The following is a 21,503-nucleotide window of genomic DNA, read 5'->3' as shown; positions in this document are numbered from 1 at the left end:
GACGTAGAATGGCTCTAGTCAAAGCAGGGAAGATATCCTGGTGTCCTGGCCAATACATATCTCTCAACTGATATTAGAAAAACAGCTTATATGGTGACTTGTCTTCTTGTAATCTGTGGGATATGGTTGTGCTCACATAGGCTACACTGTTTGTCTATGTTACAACAGTAACTAAACTTAAAACATAATTAATTGGCTTCGAAATACTTTGAGGAACCCTGTGGATGTGAAACATTCATTATTTCATTTATAGATGGTGCGACTAAATGTAAAAACACTTCACATAAGTAAATAGCACAGAGGCAATAAAATAAAGTGATCTCAGCATAAGAGAAGCAGCTGATTGGTGTGTAGCTGGTGAGTCTTTACTTAAGTCATAAGTTTAATAGTCTAATAAATAGAGGCATGGCTCAGACCCGTAGAGTGCGCATCCTGTTCCATGTGGAGTCCCCAGGAAACTTTTCATGGTCTTCAAAAGAGTGGAAGCTTTTCAACTGGTCTTCAAAAGAGTGGCAGCAGAAAGGAGTAAGAAAGAGAGAGATAGAGCTGGACTAGCGAGCAGTGTAAAAGAGTGGTGGTGGGAAGGAGAGAGGGAGAGAGCGAGTGGGAGCTGCAAGCACTTCAAATGCTAATGTAACCCCACTATTTAAAAAGGGAGGTAGAGAGAAAACAGGGAATTATAGACCAGTCAGCCTGACGTCGGTAATGGGGAAAATTCTAGAGTCCATTATCAAAGATTTTATAGCAGAGCACTTGGAGAACAGTGGTAGAATCGGACAGAGTCAGCATGGATTTACGAAAGGGAAATCATGCTTGACAAATCTCCTAGAATTCTTCGAGGATGTAACTAGTAGAGTTGATGAGGGGGAGCCAGTGGATGTGGTTTATTTGGACTTTCAGAAGGCTTTCGACAAAGTCCCACAGAAAAGGTTAGCATGTCAAATTAAAGCACATGGGATTGGGGGTAGTGTATTGCGATGGATAGAAAATTGGTTGTCAGACAGGAAACAAAGAGTAGGAATAAACGGGTCTTTTTCCGAATGGCAGGCAGTGACTTGTGGGGTACCGCAGGGATCGGTGCTAGGACCCCAGCTATTCACAATATACATTAATGATTTAGATGAGGGAACTAAATGTAATATCCCCAAATGTGCAGATGACACAAAACTGGGTGGGAGGGTGAGTTGTGAGGAGGATGCAAAGAGGCTTCAGAGTGATTTGGACAAGTTGAGTGAGTGGGCAAATGCATGGCAGATGCAGTATAATGTGGATAAATGTGAGGTTATCCACTTTGGTAGCAAAAACAGGAAGGCAGATTATTATCTGAACGGCTATAAATTGAGAGAGGGGAATATGCAACGAGACCTGGGTGTTCTCGTACACCAGTCGCTGAAGGTAAGCATGCAGGTGCAACAGGCGGTAAAAAGGGCAAATGGTATGTTGGCCTTCATAGCAGGGATGTCTTGCTGCAATTATACAGGCCTTGGTGAGGCCACACCTGGAATATTGTGTGCAGTTTTGGTCTCTTTATCTGAGGAAGGATGTTCTTGCTATAGAAAAGTACAGCGAAGGTTTACGAGACTGATTCCTGGGATGGCGGGACTGACGTATGAGGAGAGATTGAGTCGGTTAGGATTATATTCGCTGGAGTTCAGAAGAGTGAGGGGGGATCTCATAGAAACCTATAAAATTCTAACAGGGCTTGACAGGGTAGCTGCAGGAAGGATGTTCCCGATGGTGGGAGAGTCCAGAACCAGGGGTCATAGTCTAAGGATACGGGGTAAACCTTTCAGGACTGAGATAAGGAGAAATTTCTTCACTCAGAGAGTGGTGAGCCTGTGGAATTCGCTACCACAGAAAACAGTTGAGGTCAAAATATAGTATGTTTTCACGAAGGAGTTAGATATAGCTCTTGGGGTGAAAGGGATCAAAGGATATGGGGCGAAAGCAGATCAGCCATAATCATAATGAATGGCGGAGCAGGCTCGAAGGGCAGAATGCCCTACTCCTGCTCCTATTTTCTATGTTTCTGTGTTTCTAAAAGCAGTGGTGAGAAGGGGAGCGAGAGAGAGAGTGAGACCAGCGAGCACTTCAAAAGAGCTATTCAGTCCACTCCAGTCCAGTCCATTCCATTCCAGTCCAGGCCACCAGAGCGGAGCAACCTTGTTCTGAGGAGAGAAAAAAAATCAGTGTGACATCACAGGAAAACAGTTGATTGGTTGGTGAGTTTTTTTTATTGTTTATCTTTCAAAACTCCAGTAATTTTACTCGTAAGTTTTTATTATTAATAGTAGTAAAGCTTAATATATTGGCTGGTGAATATTTCCTATTAATTAATTAAGTAAATCATTAATTAGTTATTTAAAACACAATCAGGATGGCAGGGCAGGTGATGTGTTGCAGCTGCAGTATGTGGGAGCTCGTGCTCACCAGTGTGATTCAAGGCAACCATGTCTGCAGTTTGAGGAACTTCGGCTCAAGGAACCTCGGCTCAGAGTTAATGAGCTGGAGGCTGAGCTACAAATGCTGCAATACATCAGGGAGGGGGAATGTTACCTGGACACTATGTTACAGAAAGCAGTCACAGCCCAAAGGATAGGGGCTTTTGATTTCACTGATTTGCTCAGTGGTCAGGGACAGGAGGGTGTGACTGCGAGTGAGGCAAGTAAGGGGATCGAGAAGGCAGAAGTGAAGGAGGCTCAGCCCTTGCAATTGTCCAACAGGTTTGAGGTTATTTCAGCTTGTATGGATCAGAGCGAGGGCCGCAGGGTGGATCAGCAAATTGACCATGGCACCATGGTACAGGAAGCCATTCAAGCGGGGGGAGTAATTAAGAATGTAGTGTTAGTAGGGGACAGTATAGTCAGGGGGATAAACATCATTCTCTGCAGCCAAGAGCGAGAGTCCAGAAGGCTGTCTTTCCTGCCCAGTGCAGGGTTGGGACATCTGCTCGGGACTGGAGAACAACTTGCAGTGGAGAGGGGAGGATCCACTTGTTGTGGTCCAGGTGGGTACCAATGACATAGATAGGACTAGGAAAGAGATTCTGCAGAGGGAATATTAGCAGCTAGGGGATAAATTAAAAAGCAAAACCTCAAAGGTAATAATCTCTCGGTTATTAGCTCAGCCGCGAGCAAATTGGCATAGTGTAAATAAGATTAGACAGTTAAATGCGTGGCTCAAAGTTTGGTGTGGGAGAAATGGGTTTCGTTTCATGGGGCATTGGCACCAGTACTGGGAGTTGTACCGTTGAGAAGGACTACACCTGAACCATGCTGGGACCAGTGTTCTGGCGAGTTGTATAACTAGGGCCAGAGAGAGGGCTTTAAACTAAAGAGTGGGGGTGAGGGATCAAGTGAGGGAAGATGTGATAGTTTAAGGAGACAGGAGAAGGTAAGAGAGCAAGATAGCAATAAGGATATGATAATCAGGGTGTGACAGGAAGTGAATGTGCAATCAAACTCAAGAGTGAGCCAGCAGATAAGTTGTGAACTAACAGAGTTGGGGGAGTGTTCAGGAGAGATGAGATTTAGAAATCCAAAGAGAAAGGCCAAGGCATTGGAACAGTATAGCATTGTGGGTAAAGACAAGCAGAATGGGACAGGAAGGGACAGAGAGTTGAACAGAAATTGTACATCAGCAAATAAGGTCATTGAGGGGAATAGAAGCAAAAAAATGAAATTAAAGGTTTTATATCTGAATGCGTGAAGTATCTCAATAAGATAGATGAACTAGTGGCACAAATAGAGGAACATGATTTAGATCTAATCACCATTGCAGAGACATGGTTACATGGTGATCAAGGTTGGGAAATAAATATTCCATGTACACAATATCTCAGAAAGACAGACAAAATAGCAAAGGAGGAGGGGGAGCACTATGATAAAGGATAACATAAGGGCATTAGTGAGAAATGATCTGGCCTCAGAAGATCATGAATTAGAATCTGTATGGGTGGAAATAAGGAATAGCAAGAATCAGAAAACACTGATGGGAGTAGCTATACCATTGGACACAGCATTATTGGAGCTTATAACAAAAGCAATGTAATAATTATGGGGGAATTAAATCTTCATATAGACTGGGACAATGAAATTGGCAGGAGTGGTCTCGAATATGAGTTTGTAGAATGTTTTCGGGACTGTTTCTTGGAGCAATACATTGTGGAGCCAACTAGGATAAACTATCTTAGGTCTCGTATTGTGTAATGAAACAGGATTAATAAGCAATGTCACAGTAAACGATCCATTGGGAAACAATGATCATAATACCATTGAATTCCATGTTACGTTTGAAGTGACATGCTCAAATCACAAACAAGAATCTGAAACAAAGTCAATTATGTAGGCATGAGGGGAAACTGGCTAAGGTAAATTGGGTAAATAGACTAAAAGGTATGGTGGTAAATGAACAATGGGAAACCTTTAAAGAAACAATTCAAAATGTTCAACAAAAATACATTCCTTTGAAAAATAAAAACTCAACCAGGAAGACCCATCGGTGGCTCACTCAGGAAGTTAAGGATAGTATTGGATTAAAAGAAAAGGCTTACAATATTGAAAAAAAGAGTAGCAAGTCTGAGGATTGGGATGTTTTAGAAACTGGAATAGAGCCACCAAAAAGTTGATGAAAAAGGAAAAAATAGAATATGAGAGTAAACTAGCCAGTAACATAAAAACAGAAAAAACAAAAGGAAGAGAGTAGCTAAAGTAAATGTTGGTCCCTTGGAAGCAGAGACAGGAGAGATCATTATGTGGAATGAAGAAATGGCAGAGACATTTAACAAGTATTTTGTGTCTGTCTTCACAGTAGAAGACATACCAGAAATGGACAGTAACCTAGGGGCTGAAAAGAGTGAGGAAATTAAGGAAATTCATATCAGCAGAGAAAAAGTATTGGAGAAACATAAGAGACTGAAATCTGACAAATGTACAGGATCTGATGGTCTACACCCAAGGGTTCTAAAAGGGATAGCTGCAGATACAGTGGATGCATGAGCTGTGATTTTCCAAAAATCCTTAGATTCAGGAAAGGTCCCACTAGATTGGAAGTTGGCAAATGTTACACCACTTATCAAGAAAGGAGGGAGAGAGAAACAAGTGAACTACAGACCAGTTAGCCTAACATCAGTCATTGGGTAAATGCTGGAATCTATTATTAAGGAAGTTTTAACAATGCACATAGAAAATCATAGTATGATCAGACAAAGTCAACATGGTTTTACAAAAGGGAAATCATGTTTGACAAATTTATTAGAGTTTTTTGAGGATGTAACTAGTAGAGTAGATAAAGGAGAACCAGTAGATGTAGTATACCTGGATTTCCGAAAGGTATTCAATAAGGTGCCACACAAAAGGTTAATTGGCAAGATAAGGGCTCATGGAGTTGGGGGTAATATATTAGCATGGATAGATGATTGGTTAACAAACAGGAAGCAAAGAGTGGGCATAAACGGGGCATTTTCAAGTTGGCAGGCAGTAAACAGTGGAGTGCTGCAAGGATCAGTGCTGGGGCTTCAGCTATTTACAATCTATATTAGTTACTTGGATGAAAAGTAATATATCTAAGTTTGCTTATGATACAAAGGCAAGCTGTGGGGAGAACAGAGAGAGGCTGCAAAGAGATCTCTTCTTCTTCTTCTTTGGCCTCCTTTTCTCGAGAGACAATGGGTAAGCTCCTGGAGGTGGTCAGTGGTTTGTGAAGCAGCGCCTGGAGTGGCTATAAAGGCCAATTCTAGAGAGACAGACTCTTCCACAGGTTCTGCAGATAAAATTGGTTGTCGGGGCTGTTACACAGTTGGCTCTCCCCTTGCGCTTCTGTCTTTTTTCCTGTCAACTGCTAAGTCTCTTTGACTCGCCACACTTTAGCCCTGCCATTATGGCTGCCCGCCAGCTCTAGCGATCACTGGCAACTGACTCCCACGACTTGTGATCAATGTCACAGGACTTCATGTCACGTTTGCAGACGTCTTTAAAGCGGAGACATGGACGGCCGGTGGGTCTGATACCAGTGACGAGCTCACTGTACAATTTGCTCGTGTCCTTGGGAGATATAGACAGGTTAAGTGAGTGGGCAACAAGATGGCAGATGGAGTATAACACAGGGAATTGTCAAGTTATGCACTTTGGTCGTAAGAATAGAAAAGCAGAATTTTTTGAAAAGGTGTGAAACTTGTAAGTATTGATGTTCAAAGAAACTTGGGTGTGCTTGTACAAGGAATGCAGTAAGTCAGCATACAGGTACAACAAGCAATTAGGAAGTCAAATGGCATGTTGGCCTTTATTGCAAGGGGATTCAGTACAGGAATAAGAAAGTCTTGCTACAATTGTACAAGGCTTTGGTGAGACTGCATTTGGAATACTGTGTGCAGTTTTGGTCTTTACATTTAAGAAAGGATATACTTGCATTGGATGTAGTGCAGCGAAGGTTCACTAGATTGGTCCCTGGGATGAGGGGATTGTCCTATGAGAGGCTAAGTAAATTGGGCCTATATTCTCTGGAGTTTAGAAGAATGAGAGGTGATTTCATTGAAACATATTAGATTCTAAAGGGGCAGGATAGTGAGATTATTTCACTGAGATTATTTCCGCTGGTCGGGGAATCTAAAACACAGGGGCACAGTCTCTGGATAAGGGGACGATCATTTAGGACTGAGATGAGGAGAAATTACTTCACTCAAAGGATTGTGAATCTTTGGAATTCTCTTCCCTGGAAGGTTGTGGATGCTCCCTCATTGAATACATCTAAGGCTGGAAAAGACAGATTTTTGGTCTCTCAAGGAATCAAGGGGTATGGCTAGTGGGCAGGAAAGTGGAGTTGAAGCCTAAGATAAGCCGTGATCATTTTGAATGACGGAGCAGGCTTGATGGACCATATGATCTACTCCTGCTCCTATATCTTGTGTTCTCCTGTCTGGACAGCTACGTGTGCTGGAAGTGTTGTCAGCTGCGGCAGTTCGAGCTCCGAGTTTCATGGATAGCATGTTTATAGATGTGGTCACCCCACAGCTTAAGGGTATGCGGGCAGAGAGGCGATGGATGACAACCAGGCAGTCAAGAAGGAGCAGGCAGTTAGTGCAGGAGCCCCTGAGTGCGTCTCACTCTCTTATAACCAACCAGGTGGCTCAGCTGTCCAGAGGGGGCATTTCTGCAGCCACAGACATAATTCCAGGATGGTATGTTGCCTCCCAATTGCCAGGGTCAAGGATGCCACTGAGGGGCTGCAGAACTTTCTGAGGGGGGAAGGTAAACAGACAGCAGTCATGGTCCATATTGGTACCAACAACATAGGTAGAAAGAGGGATGAGGGCCTGCAGGCAGAGTTTAGGGAGCTAGGAAAGAAACTAGCAAGCAGGACCTTAAAGGTAGTAATCTCCAGATCACTCCAAGTATCATGTGCGAGTGAATATAGAAATAGGAGGATAGAGCAGATCAATGTGTAGCTGGAGAGATGGTATAGGAGGGCGGGCTTTAGATTCCTAGGATATTGGACTGATTCTGGGGGGGGGTGGGACCTGTGCAGGCTGGACAGGGTGCACATGAACAGGGCTCAATGTCCTTGCGGGGCATTTGCTAGTGTTATTGGGAGGATTTATACTAACTTGGCAGGGGTCTGGGAATCAGGAGTTAATATTAGCGAGGAAAAACAAAGAATTGGGAAAGACAGATCGCACAAGAGTTGGAAATAGTAAGGTATTAGGTGGGGTCAGAGTAAGCAGGAAAGTAATAAGGTCTAAATTACGTATATGAATGCGTGGGGTGTGGTAAATAAGGTTAGTGAGCTTCAGGCGCAGATAGCCAGGAAGGAATATGATGTAATGGTGATAATGGAGACCTGGCTTAAAAAAGGGCAGGACTGGCTCTAAATATTCCTGAATAGAAGGTGTTCAGGAAAGATAGAGAAGGAATGAAAGGAGGAGGGGTAGCAGTATGGATTAGGGAGAATATTACAGTGCTGGAGAGCGAGAATGTCCTAAAGGGATCAAGGGCAGAATTTATTTGATTAGAGCTAAGAAACAATAGGGGTACCATTACATTGCTGGTGGTATTCTATAGGCCACTAACCAGTGGGAAGGTTATAGAGGAACAAATTTGCAAGGAAGTTACAGAGACGTGCAAGAGTTATAGAGTAATTATAATGGGGGCCTTTATCCTAATGTAGACTGGAATAGTAATAGTGTCTAGGGCAGAGAGGGGGAAGGGTTTATGAAGTGTGTTCCAGAGAAGTTTCTAGATCAGTATGTTTCTGGCCCAATGAGGAAAGAGGCTCTGCTGGATCTGGTTTTGGGGAATGAGGTGGATCAAGTGTCAGTAGGGGAACATTTAGGGGACAGTAATCATAGTATCATAAAGTTTAGGTATGGAAAAGGATAAGGAGCAATCCAGAGTAAAGATAATTAATTTTCTGGAGGAGGACCAACTTCAATGGGGTGAGAACAGATCTGGCCCAGGTAAATTGGAGCCAAAGATTGGCTGGCAAAACCATAATGGACTGCCTTCAAAGAGTGGATAGTTTGGGTACAGATGAGGTACATACCCGTGAGGGCAAAAGGTAGGAAAACAAATCCAGGACTCCCTGGATGATGATAGTGATAGAGAGTAAGATAAAGCCGAAAAAGGGTGGATAATGTAAGTGAGAACCTGGCTGAATATAGAAAGTTCAGAGGGGAAGTGAAAAAAGAAATGAAAAGCAAAGAGACATATGAATAGTAAAAGAATGGTAAAAGGAGGAGTGGGGCCGATTAAGGACCAAAAAAGGGATTTATGCATGAAGGCAGGAGGCATGGCTGAATAATAAATGAGTACTTTGGATCTATCTTTACCAATGAAGAAGATGCTGCCATGTCATAGTCAAAGAGGAGGTAGTTGAGACAATGGATGGGTTAAAAATTGATAAGGAGAATGTATTGGACAGACTGGCTGTGCTTAAAGTTGATAAGTCACCAGGACCGGATGAGATGCATCTAAGGATACTGAGGGATGTTAGGGTGGAAATTGCAGAGGCACTGGCCATAATCTTTCAACATTCCTTCAATATGGGAATGGTGCCAGATGACTGAAGAATTGCAAATGTTACACCTTTGTTCAAAAAGGCTGTAAGGATAAGTCCAGCAACTACAGGCCATTCAGTTTAACTTTAAGAAATGATACTTTAACTTTAAGAAAGCTTTAGGAAATGATATTTCATGACAAAATTGCAGTCACTTGGAGAAATGTTGATTAATTAAGCAAAGCCAGCACAGATTTGTTGAGGGCAAATTGTGTTTAACTAACCTACTTGAATTTTTTGTTGAGATGACCAAGAGGGTTGATGAGGGTCATGAAGTTGATGTGGTGTACATGGACTTCCAAAAGGCATTTGATAAAATGCCACATAATAGGCTTGTTAGCAAATTTAGAGCCCGTAGAATAAAAGGTACCGTAGCATGGATACAAGTTGGCTGAGTGGCAGGAAACAGAGAGTAGTTGTAAACTGTTGTATTTCAGACCGGAGGAAGGTATATATTGGGGTTCCCAGGGGTCAATGCTAAGACCCCTGCTTTTCTTGATCTATATTAAAGACCCAGACTTGTGTACAGTGCACAATTTCAAAATTTGCAGATGACATAAAACTTAGAAGTGTTGTGAACTGTGAGGAGGATAGTGATAAATTTAAGAGGACTTAGAAAGGCTGGTGGAATGGGCAGACAAGTGGCAGTTGCAATTTAGTGAAGAGAAGTGTGTAGTGATTCATTTTGGTGGGAAAAATGAGGAGAAGCAAAATAAAGGGTACAATTCTAAAGGGGGTGCCAGAACAGAGGGACCTGGGGGTATTTGTGCTCAAATCATTGAAGGTGGCAGGGCAGGTTGAGAAAGTAGTCAATAAAGCATACGGAATCCTGGTGTTTATAAATAGGGGCATAGAGTAGAGAAGCAAGGAGGTTATGCTGAACCTGTATTAAACCCTGGTTCGACTTCAATTGGAGCATTGGATTCAATTCTGGGCACTACACTTTAGGAAGTAAATGAAGGTGTTAGAGATGGTGCAGAAAAGATTCACAAAAACCATTCCAGGGATGAGGAACTTCAGCTACATGGATAGATTAGAGAAGCTGGGGCTGGTCTCTTTGGAGAAGAGAGGATTAAGAGGATATTTGATAGAGGTGTTCAAAATCATGAGGGGTCTGAATAGAGTACATAGAGAGAAACTGTTCCGTTGGCCAAAGGATTGAAAAAGAGAGGATTCTGATTTAAGGCGTTTGGCAAAAGAAGCAATGGCAACATAAGGAAAAACTTTTTTATGCAGCAAGTGATTAGGATCTGGGATGCACTGCCTGAGAGTGTGGTGGAGGCAGATTCAATCGTGGCATTCAGAAGAGAATTGGATAATTATGTGAAGCAAGAAATTTGCAGGGGAGTGGGACAAGGTGAGTTGCTCTTACAGAGAGCTGGCACGGACACAATGAACTGAATGGCTTCTTTCTGTGCTGCAGCCATTCTATGATTCTAATCTACATAATGAGTTATTTTGAAGTGCAGTCACTGTTCTTATGTAGACTAAAGCTGCAACCATTCTATGTATAACCTGAATGAAATGAATGACTCGATTAGTTTATCTATGGTGGTGTAGTTAAAGGATGAGTGTTGGTCAGGGTGTTCCCTATTCTTTAACATATTTTACCTATTGTGAATTAATGCTACACAGACAGAATTAAGTGAAGTGCTTTGAAATATATTGATGACCTGGACTTGTGTCCAACTGCAAGGTTTGCAGATCATATGAAACTCAGAAATGCAGTAAACAATGAGAAGGATCGTGACAGACTTCATTTGGACATAGACTGGTGAAATGGGCAGACACATGGCAGATGAAATTTAATTCAGAGAAATGTGACGTGATGCATTTTGGTAGAAAGAATGAGGAGAGACAAGATGAGTTAAATGTAAAGGTGGTGCAGGTGCAGACACACCTGGCGGGTATGTACACAAATCTTTGAAACTGGCAGGACAAGTTGAGAGAACTGTTGCAAAAAAAACATTTGGGATCCTTGGCTTTATTAATAGAGAAATAGAATACAAAAGCAAGGAAGTTATGCTAAAATGTTATAAAACACATGTTAGGCCTGAGATAGAGTATTGTGTCCAATTCTGGGCACCACACTTTAGGATAGATGCCAAGACCTAGGAGAGGGTGCAGGAGAGAATTACTAGAATGGTTACCAGGGACGAGGAGCTTCAGAAACTGGTGTTGCTCTCCTTTGAGCAGAGAAAGTCAAGAGGCGTTTTGACAGAGGTGTTCAAAATCCAGCAATAGTACTAAAGACTTGTGCTCCAGAACTTGCCGTGCCCCTAGCCAAGCTGTTCCTGTCCAGCTACAACATTGGCATCTACCCAGCAATGTGGAAAACTGCCCAGGTATGTCCTGTACACAAAAAGCAGGACATGTCCAATCCGGCCAATTACTGCCCTATCAATCTACTTTCAATCATCAGTAAAGTAATGGAAGGTGTCATCGACAGTGATGTAAAGCGGCACTTGCTTAGCAATAACCTGCTAACTGACGCTCAGTTTGGTTTTTGCCAGGGCCACTCAGCTCCTGACCTCATTACAGCTTTGGTTCAAACTTGGACAAAAGAGCTGAACTCAAGAGGTGAGGTGAGAGTGACTGCCCTTGACATCAAGGCAGCATTTGACCGAGTATGGCATCAAGGAGCCCTAGCAAAACTGGAGTCAATGGGAATCGGGGGAAAACTCTTCGCTGGCTGGATTCATACCTAGCACAAAGGAAGATGGCTGTGGTTGTTGGATCAATCGTCTCAGCTCTAGGACATCACTGCAGGAGGTCCTCAGGGTAGTGTCCGAGGCCCAACCATCTTCAGCTACTTCATCAATGATCTTCCTTCAATCATAAGGTCAGAAGTGGGGATATTCACTGATGATGGCACCATGTTCAGCACCATTCGCAACCCCTCAGATAATGAAGAATGTAGAAATGCAGCAAGATCTGGATGATATCTAGGCCTGTGCTGATAAGTGGCAAGTAACATTCGCGCCACACAAGTGCCAGGCAGACAATCTCCAACAAGAGAGAATCCAATCATCTCCGCTTGACATTCAATGGCATTACCATCACTGAATCCCCCACTATCAACATCCAGGAGGTTGCCACTGACCAGAAACTGAATGGGAGTAGCCATATAAATACTGTGGCTACTAGAGCAGGTCAGATGCTAGGAATCCTGAGGTAAGTAACTCACCTCCTGACTCTCCAAAGCCTGTCCACCATCTACAAGGCATCAGTCAGGAGTGTGATGGAATACTCTCCACTTGCCTGGATGGGTGCAGCTCCAACAAGCTCAACACCATCCAGGACAAAGCAGCCTGCTTGATTGGCATCCCATCCACAGATATTCACTCCCTCCACCACCGACACACAGTGGCAGCAGTGTGTACCATCTACAAGATGCACTGTAGCAATGCACCAAGGCTCCTTAGACAGCACCTTCCAAACCTGCAACCTCTACGACCTAGAAGGACAAGGGCTGCAGATGCATGGGAACACCACCACCTGCAAGTTCCCCTCCAAGCCACACACCATCCTGACTTGGAACTATATCGCTGTTCCTTCACTGTTGCTGGGTCAAAATCCTGGATCTCCCTTCCTAACAGCACTGTAGGTGTACCTACCTCACATGGACTGCAGCGATTCAAGAAAGTGGCTCACCACCACCTTCTGAAGGGCAATTAGGGATGGGCAATAAATGCTGGTCTGGCCAGCGACGCCCACATCCCAGGAACGAATAAAAAACATCATGAATCGTTTGATAGAATAAATAAGGAGAAACTGTTTCCAGTGGCAGAGTCTCAGTAACCAGAGGATGCAAATTTAGGTGATTGACAAAAGAACCCGAGGCGACATGAGGAGACTTTGTTACGCAATGGGCTGGATTTTATAAGCTTGCTGCCTTCACAAATGGCGGGGTGCACGCCAAAGAGCCGCCATGATCTGAAGCGCGGTGGCTCATTTAAATAGCTGGGGTGAGCGGCCCCTGCCCCAGTCACCTGGAGGGGGCAGGCTGTCCGTCCCCGGCAATGGCGTCAACTGCTTGTGTGCAGATGCTGGCACCATTTTTAAAGTGCAGTCAACCCTACTGGCTTGTTTAAATATTTAAAGAAATTCAATAAAATTGCATAAATACATTTCTTTTGCCCCTCTCCCACCCCCTCAATAACAATTAAATTAATTATTTGCCCTCCCCCCCCCAAAAGCACTTCCCTTAACCATCTGACCTTCCCCCCCCAACACCCCCAACTGCCCAAGGTTTAATCTACACCCCTTCCCACCATGCCCTACAACCATGATGTTAATCTGACCCCCATTCACCCCACTCCCGCACTGATTAACTTACCTCCTACACCCCCCCTCCCCACCAGTATTGCGCCTTGTTTCCCCGGGTTCCGAAGGTGTGGGCGTTTCGGCCGCCGCTCTGAAGATCATGGCGGTCCCATAAGATCCCAGGGACAGTATATGTTAATTTATTAATTTTATTCATCTGCCTATATTAATTCAGGTCCCGTTGCCCAGTGGCGGGGCGGCTGCCACAGTGCCTTGCCACTGCCGGGAGGGTCGGGCCAGGTCCTGCCAGCGCCGAGGTCTGTGGCAGGCCTCATCTGGGGCCATCTTCAGGCCCCCCATGCCACGGATCCTGACATCTCCTTAAAATCCAGCCCAGTGAATTTTTGTGATCTGCAATGGACAGTTTGAAAGGTTGGAGGAAGCAGATTCAATAGTAACTTTCAAAAGAGAATGGATAAATACTTGAGAAAAAAAGTACAGGTCTATCGGGAAAGAGCAGGGAATTGAGATTAATTTGATAGCTCCACCAAAGAGTCTGCACAGGCATGATGGCCCGAATGGCCTCCTTCCATGCTGTATCATTCAGTGATTTTATGTGGAGAGAGTGTATGATCAATGTCAAGCAAACAGGAATGTTACCAAAGAGTTAGGGTGAAAGGGCGGGGGTGGTCTATTTTTCAATTATCTTAATTTGGGTGCACTCATTAGATTGATTTAGCACACTCACTCTCAGGCAATGTCTCTACTCACTGGCCCTGATTGAACTCATAAAATATTGAGGAACCTGTATTACTCAGTTTTACCAGCACAGTACTCGGACTACAAGACTAATATATTTGGTGAGAGCTTTGGGTTAGTTAATTCAATTATCGCCAGCATCAATTGTATTTTGGCTCACAAAGGGCAGCCTGACACCGAGCTGAATGTCAAACAGTTCAGATGTTGTGAAACCTAAAAAGACCCTTTGTTTTTCAGGTTTCACTGCAGGAACCTAGGCCTGTGCATATTAGATGAAAACAGAAAAGCGAAGAAGTAGAAGAATTAAAACCACATGTTTTTCAACCAGGTGGGAGGTGAATCACCTCTGATGCTCTTGCAAGGAGTGGGCACTGTACAAAAGGCAATGGAATCAATTAATTGGCGAGGAAGCTATTATATAAAAGCAGCAGCACATATTGTAGCAGCGTGACATTAGGCAGCAAGGTAAGTCCACGCCCTTTAGACCAATATGGAGAATAAAATCTACCTTGGCATCCTTTCTTGTGTCCCTTAATTTAGAAATTACAATTGTTTTTGCCTACGATGGTTTTTAAAACCTGGATTGCATCTTTTTGATGTGAGTAAATTGACTCCAGATGTCAGCATAATTTTCACGGTAAACTTGATGCCATTCACAAACGTGACTAATTTGCACTTTTGCTGTTCATCTCTAGACAGGAAATACTGGTTTTAGTGGTTTGGTTATGGTCTGTGTTTCATAGACTCCATTCATATTGCTTTAATAATTGAATGAAAATCAGTGAAACCCCAAACCTAAAACTGGGAGACTTGCTGGTTTGTGCATTACACTTCCACATATACAATTCTATTAAAGGGAAACGGAAAGCAATGTATGAGAGTTACTGATGAAAACTTGACAGCACACGCAGTCAGTGGCTCACAGATTACAGAAATATATAAGATCCTGAGGGGACTTGACAGGGTGGATGTGGAAAGGATGTTTCCCCTTGTGGGAAAATCTAGAACTAGCGGTCACTGTTTAAAAATAAGGGGTCACCTACTTCAGGCAAATGAGGAGAAATCTTTTCTTTCAGAGCGTCGTTTGGAATTCTCTTCCTCAAAAGCGGTAGAAGCAGAGTCTTTGAATATTTTTAAGGCAGAGGTAGATAGGTTCTTGATATCAAGGGGATGGAAGGTTATTGGGGGTAGGTGGAAATGTGGAGTAATCAGTTCAGCCATGAACCTATTGAATGGCGGAGCAGGCTCGAAGGGCAGAATGACCTACTCCTACTCCTAATTCGTATGCTCGTATGTATGTTCGTACGGTATCGGAGTTTATGATGCTTGAATGATTGCTGCCTAATATACAAGTCTGAAATATCCATGTCCCAAACCATAATATAAGGCTGGTGGTCAATTATGATGTGGCTGGAATAGTAGTGCATTAAAACAGGGATGCTATTTTGCACACGGGTGCGATGAATGTTTACTTCCATGATTAGGCCTCGATGAAGAGTTGGGAGGACACTTAGGGGCCAAATCAAAGCTGCACCCTCTCCTTTAAAGTTCGCTCTGTCTGAAAGAGGAGCAGTAAGAGCCATGGTGCAATTATGTGAGCTGGGTTAGGGAGGGTTGCATGGGACTCATTTAGGGTTATGTTGAGTATTATTCCAAATCCACCATCCTGTCTGCTTGATCAGCACCTCATCCATGGGTCTAAATACCCACCTGATCCACAACCATCGTGGCTGCAGTGTGCACTCGAGCTGTGCCCCGTACCTCTTCCATTGTAACCTTCCACCCAAATTTTGTTTCATAGCTATTCCTCTTTTTATCCTATAATTAACTCTAAATTTCACGAGTTCATAGGACACAAACTTCAGTCCTGTCAGATTACAGTGAATGAATTGCTAGTCTTGGCTCAGTTGGTAGCATTCATGCCTCTGAATCAAAAGGTTGTAGGTTGGTGTCCCACACCAGTGGCTTGAGCTCATAATCAAGGCTGACACATTAGCTCAGTATTGAGGATCAAGGCTGACACGCTAGTTCAATATTGAGGATCAAGGCTGGAATGCTAGTTCAGTATTGAGGATCAAGGCTGACACGCTAGTTCAGTATTGAGGATCAAGGCTGACACGCTAGTTCAGTATTGAGGATCAAGGCTGACACGCTAGTTCAGTATTGAGGATCAAGGCTGACACGCTAGTTCAGTATTGAGGATCAAGGCTGACACGCTAGTTCAGTATTGAGGATCAAGGCTGACACGCTAGTTCAGTATTGAGGATCAAGGCTGACACGCTAGTTCAATATTGAGGACCAAGGCTGACACGCTAGTTCAGTATTGAGGATCAAGGCTGACACGCTAGTTCAGTATTGAGGATCAAGGCTGACACGCTAGTTCAGTATTGAGGATCAAGGCTGACACGCTAGTTCAATATTGAGGACCAAGGCTGACATGCTAGTTCAGTATTGAGGATCAAGGCTGACACGCTAGTTCAGTATTGAGGATCAAGGCTGACACGCTAGTTCAATATTGAGGACCAAGGCTGACACGCTAGTTCAGTATTGAGGATCAAGGCTGACACGCTAGTTCAGTATTGAGGATCAAGGCTGACACGCTAGTTCAGTATTGAGGATCAAGGCTGACACGCTAGTTCAGTATTGAGGATCAAGGCTGACACGCTAGTTCAGTATTGAGGATCAAGGCTGACACGCTAGTTCAGTATTGAGGATCAAGGCTGACACGCTAGTTCAGTATTGAGGATCAAGGCTGACACGCTAGTTCAGTATTGAGGATCAAGGCTGACATGCTAGTTCAATATTGAGGATCAAGGCTGACACGCTAGTTCAATATTGAGGACCAAGGCTGACACGCTAGTTCAGTATTGAGGATCAAGGCTGACACGCTAGTTCAGTATTGAGGATCAAGGCTGACACGCTAGTTCAGTATTGAGGATCAAGGCTGACACGCTAGTTCAATATTGAGGATCAAGGCTGACTCGCTAGTTCAATATTGAGGATCAAGGCTGACACGCTAGTTCAGTATTGAGGATCAAGGCTGACTCGCTAGTTCAATATTGAGGATCAAGGCTGACACGCTAGTTCAGTATTGAGGATCAAGGCATACACGCTAGTTCAGTATTGAGGATCAAGGCTGACTCGCTAGTTCAATATTGAGGATCAAGTCTGACACGCTAGTTCAGTATTGAGGATCAAGGCTGACTCGCTAGTTCAATATTGAGGATCAAGGCTGACACGCTAGTTCAGTATTGAGGATCAAGGCTGACTCGCTAGTTCAATATTGAGGATCAAGGCTGACACGCTAGTTCAGTATTGAGGATCAAGGCTGACTCGCTAGTTCAGTATTGAGGATCAAGGCTGACACGCTAGTTCAGTATTGAGGATCAAGGCTGACACGCTAGTTCAGTATTGAGGATCAAGGCTGACACGCTAGTTCAGTATTGAGGATCAAGGCAGGAATGCTAGTTCAGTATTGAGGATCAAGGCTGGAATGCTAGTTCAGTACTGAGGATCAAGGCTGACACGCTAGTTCAGTATTGAGGATCAAGGCTGGAACGTTAGTTCAGTATTGAGGATCAAGGCTGACACGCTAGTTCAGTATTGAGGATCAAGGCTGACACGCTAGTTCAGTATTGAGGATCAAGGCTGACACGCTAGTTCAGTATTGAGGATCAAGGCTGACACGCTAGTTCAGTATTGAGGATCAAGGCTGACACGCTAGTTCAGTATTGAGGATCAAGGCTGACACGCTAGTTCAATATTGAGGATCAAGGCTGACTCGCTAGTTCAATATTGAGGATCAAGGCTGACACGCTAGTTCAGTATTGAGGATCAAGGCTGACTCGCTAGTTCAATATTGAGGATCAAGGCTGACATGCTAGTTCAGTATTGAGGATCAAGGCTGACACGCTAGTTCAGTATTGAGGATCAAGGCTGACTCGCTAGTTCAATATTGAGGATCAAGGCTGACACGCTAGTTCAGTATTGAGGATCAAGGCTGACACGCTAGTTCAGTATTGAGGATCAAGGCTGACTCGCTAGTTCAATATTGAGGATCAAGGCTGACACGCTAGTTCAGTATTGAGGATCAAGGCTGACTCGCTAGTTCAATATTGAGGATCAAGGCTGACACGCTAGTTCAGTATTGAGGATCAAGGCTGACTCGCTAGTTCAGTATTGAGGATCAAGGCTGACACGCTAGTTCAGTATTGAGGATCAAGGCTGACACGCTAGTTCAGTATTGAGGATCAAGGCAGGAATGCTAGTTCAGTATTGAGGATCAAGGCTGGAATGCTAGTTCAGTACTGAGGATCAAGGCTGACACGCTAGTTCAGTATTGAGGATCAAGGCTGGAACGTTAGTTCAGTATTGAGGATCAAGGCTGACACGCTAGTTCAGTATTGAGGATCAAGGCTGACACGCTAGTTCAGTATTGAGGATCAAGGCTGACACGCTAGTTCAGTATTGAGGATCAAGGCTGACACGTTAGTTCAGTATTGAGGATCAAGGCTGGAATGCTAGTTCAGTATTGAGGATCAAGGCTGGAATGCTAGTTCAGTACTGAGGATCAAGGCTGACACGCTAGTTCAGTATTGAGGATCAAGGCTGGAACGTTAGTTCAGTATTGAGGATCAAGGCTGACACGCTAGTTCAGTATTGAGGATCAAGGCTGACACGCTAGTTCAGTATTGAGGATCAAGGCTGACACGCTAGTTCAGTATTGAGGATCAAGGCTGACACGCTAGTTCAGTATTGAGGATCAAGGCTGGAACGTTAGTTCAGTATTGAGGATCAAGGCTGACACGCTAGTTCAGTATTGAGGATCAAGGCTGGAACGTTAATTCAGTATTGAGGATCAAGGCTGGAATGCTAGTTCAGTATTGAGGATCAAGGCTGACACGCTAGTTCAGGATTGAGGATCAAGGCTGACATGCTAGTTCAGTATTGAGGATCAAGGCTGACACGCTAGTTCAGTATTGAGGATCAAGGCTGGAATGCTAGTTCAGTATTGAGGATCAAGTCTGACACGCTAGTTCAGTATTGAGGATCAAGGCTGACACGCTAGTTCAGTATTGAGGATCAAGGCTGGAACGTTAGTTCAGTACTGAGGGAGTACTGCAATATCAGAGGTGCTGTCCTTTGAATGAGATGTTAAACTGAGGCATCCCTCTCAGGTGGATGTAAAAGATCCCATGACACTACTTTGAAGAAGAGCTGGGGTGTCCTGACCAATATTTATTGCTGAGCCAACACTACTAAAACACATAATCTGGTTATTATCTCATTGCTGTTTGTGGGAGCTTGCTGTGCATGAATTGCTGCTGCATTACTTACATTACAACAGTGACTACACTTCAAAGGTGCCTCATTGGTTGTAAAGTCGTGAAGTTATGAAAGGCACCATATAAATGCAGATCTTTTTGCCTTTCTTGATTTCTGGCATGCTCTTCAACGGGGCAAGGAAAGTCTTATTTCTTTCAGTGTTTTTTAATTTGTCCATGGGATGAGAGGCCATAAAAAATGCACCTGTCAAAGTAATTGGAAATGTTCAAGACAATGACGACTGGATCACCTAGATTTGAGAGAGGCAGAACAACTCTGAGCAGAGCAGAAACTGATCAAGAGAGCTGGAGCTGGAACTTGTGTAGGGGAGAATAAGTTTCAATTGTGTTGACATTGGGCACAGCATTCATGGGAAAAGATTTCCTAAATGTTGAACATAATTAACGTTTTTTACTACCAGTAGCATCTTCCCCTCCCTTCCCTTGTCAGCATTCCGAAAGGATCGTTCCCTCCGCGACACCCTGGTCCACTCCTCCATTACCCCCACCACCTCGTCCCCGTCCCAGGGCACCTTCCCCTGCAATCGCAGGAGGTATAATACCTGCCCATTTACCTCCTCTCTGCTCACTATCCCAGGCCCCAAACACTCCTTTCAGGTGAAAGCAGCGATTTACTTGTACTTCTTTCAATGTAGTATACTGTATTCGCTGTTCACAGTGTGGTCTCCTCTACATTGGGGAGACTAAGCGCAGACTGGGTGACCGCTTTGCGGAACATCTCCGCTCAGTCCGCAAGCAGGACCCTGAGCTTCCGGTTGCTTGCCATTTCAACACTCCCCCCTGCTCTCATGCTCACATCTCTGTCCTGGGATTGCTGCAGTGTTCCAGTGAACATCAACGCAAGCTCGAGGAACAGCATCTCATTTACCGATTAGGCACACTACAGCCTGCCGGACTGAACATTGAGTTCAATAATTTCAGAGCATGACAGCCCCCCATTTTACTTTCATTTTTAGTTATTTTTTCTTCCTTTTTTTAACATTCTTTTTTACATTTTTTACAATCTTTTTTTTTTGCATTTATTTCATTTCATCTTTGTTTGTTCAGTTTGCTTACCCACTGTTTTTTTTCAGGTTTGCACTTGCTGCTGTTCAATATTCAGTGTATTTACACCTAATCTGTACTAATGCTTTGTCTTTCAACACACAATTAACATATTGTTTGCCTTTGCTCCGTGACCTTTTGGTCAGCTATGTGGCCTGGTCCAATCTAGACCTCCTTTGTTATCTCTTGCCCCACCCCCGCCTCACTTGCTTATAACCTGTGACTCTTCTAATATTTGTCAGTTCCGATGAAGGGTCACTGACCTGAAACGTTAACTCTGCTTCTCTTTCCACAGATGCTGCCAGACCTGCTGAGTGATTCCAGCATTTCAAAAACTTCCAAAAAAGAACAAATCTTGCTTTAGTTTTTGTTTGAAATATTTTTTTCACTCTGAAAAGCCAGCTTTTTAAATATATTTCTCAGATATGGCCCGACTGTAATCACTTAAAAGACAACAGCAAATCTGTGGTGTGACCCATCACGGACTCTGGAGTGTACACGGCTGTTTGTGAGAAAGGTGGAGATAAAAGGGGAAGAAACCCGAAAGATAGAAACTAATCTGGGGAAAAGGCATTGTCGTGATGATGTTTGTGTGTAGTAAGCAGGAGGAATTAACAATAACGAGGTTAAAGTAGGGTGTGGTTGAGTTGGAAAAGGAAGGAGGAAGGCTAAGGAGTGTAGAGGAAGATGAGAACTTGGTGAATTTTTTTCTTTGCTGAGCTGGCATTGAAACCGATAGAGAAACAAAATTGTGATGATAATTGGTCAGTGCTCAGAAGGGAGAGGCGGTACAGTGATAGAGTTTGAGTCTTTTACACAGTATATGTAGAATTACATAGAATAAACGGCGCAGAAATAGACCATTTGGTTGAACCAGTTCATGCCGGCATTTATGCTCTACTCGAGTCTCCTCCCATCCTTCCGCATCTAACTATCAGCATAAACCTCTATTTCCTTTGACCTTATAGGCTTATCTAGCTTCCCTTAAATAAATCAATACTACTCACTCCTACTCCTCTTAAAAGCAAATATTAAATGTTG

Source organism: Heterodontus francisci, chromosome 2 (assembly GCF_036365525.1).
Source record: "Heterodontus francisci isolate sHetFra1 chromosome 2, sHetFra1.hap1, whole genome shotgun sequence".
In the NCBI taxonomy this organism is placed as follows: domain Eukaryota; kingdom Metazoa; phylum Chordata; class Chondrichthyes; order Heterodontiformes; family Heterodontidae; genus Heterodontus; species Heterodontus francisci.
The sequence above is the reverse complement of the archived record's forward strand: the minus strand, read 5'-3'. Positions refer to the sequence as shown.